We start from the raw sequence: 2,116 nt of genomic DNA on the forward strand, positions 1-2,116 counted from the left end.
GATTAACGTCTTTTTGAACTTTGATTAGAAATCACAGTTGAGTATGGATTATCTCTTGTACGCAGATGATACACAGTTGTATAAATCTGTTCCACCACCAGATGTTAAAACCTTGCCTGCCACCATGGGTATGTGCATTGATGATGTTAAGAACTGGATGATTGATAATAAGCTCCAGCTTATTGAAAATAGTAGGCTACTAAAACTCGTTTATGTAACCCAAAGAAAAGCCATATCCCCATAGACGTCGAGATCTAGAATCTAGATCATGTTTGTACGATGTGTAATCGTGTGCGTGAGATGTGTGTGTGTGTGTGTGTGTGTGTGTGTGTGTGTGTATGCGTAACTGTGTGCGTGTGTGTGTGCGTGTGTGAATATTGTTCATACATGCATTTATGTGGATTCTAAAGCACCTAGAGCTGGGTTTGTGGGCGCTATATGCGTAACTGTGTGTGTGTGTGTGTGCGTGTGTGAATATTGTTCATACATGCATTTATGTGGATTCTAAAGCACCTAGAGCTGGGTTTGTGGGCGCTATAGTAGTAGTAGTAGCAGCAGCAGCAGCAGCAGTAGTAGTAGTAGTAGTAGTAGCAGCAGCAACAGCAGCAGCAGCAGCAGCAGCAGCAGCAGCAGCAGCAGTAGTAGTAGTAGTAGTAGTAGTAGTAGTAGTAGTAGTAGTAGTAGTAGTAGTAGTAGTAGTAGTAGAAGATCTACAGCCTTAGATACTTTCTTTTCAAAAAAACGAGACCAGAAAGGATGGTGTAACACTGCTGTGTTTAACTTATCAGTGTACTTACAGTCAGAGACTCGAAAGGAACCCCTTTCATTTCACTGGTAAGAATAAGATTGATAAGAATTTTGACAGATTAGATCCAGATCTATGTTTTGAAGAAAATATTCGAAAAGATTAAGAGCCTGGTCTGATCAAAGTCTACCTTTCAGTTAATTGATATCAAATCTAACCACTGCAATTTTGCCTCGTCTTTGTGTTTAAATTACTTACTTAAACATAACAAAATCCAAGCTAGATCTACTAATCTGAGGCACAAATTTCACTCACTAGACAATGACTCAATGACTTAACATATATTAAACATAGTAATATAACAGTATCATCAATTATAATTATTTTTATGGGATGATGATGGATGAGAGCAGCCAAAGATAGGCTAGTGTCTAAAACGCTTGATATATAGTATAGGATAGATCTAAGCTTATTAGTGACAAAGGAAACCATAGTCCTGAGTGTGCTTGGTGCTGAGCTTACTATATGCACAGCGTATAATATGTGTTTGGCACATTTTCTATTGCTCGAATGAATTTAAACTACCCATCACTGCTTCTGTCAGGCAGATCAGTGATGTCTGTTTTCTTTTATTACATCATCTATTTTTAGCTCATAATATGTCTTATAGACACAAATAGTCACCCCGGGGTTGTTTTTTTTATATAAAGAGCTATCAGCAAGGTTCTGGGCCATTAGAGTTAAGGTTGACTAGCAGCTAGATCTTTTTCACAATGGACAGGTAATTTCTTTATCAAACAGTGTACTTTTTAATGTTTTGTTTCATTGAATGTTGTCCAAAAAACACAATTAGTAAAGGTTTTTGTTTCTGTTATCACTACTCTGTGTAGAAAAACAATTGACCAGGCTACAAAACAACACTAAGTTCACTTTTTTATCTTTAGGGAGTCCAGAGTTGTCACAGTTGTTTTACGAATGTCTAAAATTAGACTTTCTTAAAACAGCAATAGAAGGAGCTTTAGTTTAAGTGCTGTAAATGGTCTACTTTAGTTCTTAAAATCAATATAAATCACCAAAGTTTAATACATACAGAATAAAGCACTACTTATTTGGTATACTTTTTTTAAAATAACTGAACGTAAGAAGGAAAAATAAGCCTACAGTTTCCTGTTCAAATATCACAAGGGAAAGTTTAACTCGATTTTTTAAATACTAGTAGATCTACATGTATTCATAATTTGTTTGGCTGAATTTGCTTTATGAAGAGCTTTAGCCTTCGCACGCCAAATGGCAGAAAAACTCTGGATTTTTTTCTATGGCTCATATCTTGATTTAATTTAAAGCCAAAACTTGGGGGGGGGGGGGGGTGGG

This window comes from Aplysia californica, unplaced genomic scaffold (assembly GCF_000002075.1).
Source record: "Aplysia californica isolate F4 #8 unplaced genomic scaffold, AplCal3.0 scaffold00001, whole genome shotgun sequence".
NCBI lineage: Eukaryota > Metazoa > Mollusca > Gastropoda > Aplysiida > Aplysiidae > Aplysia > Aplysia californica.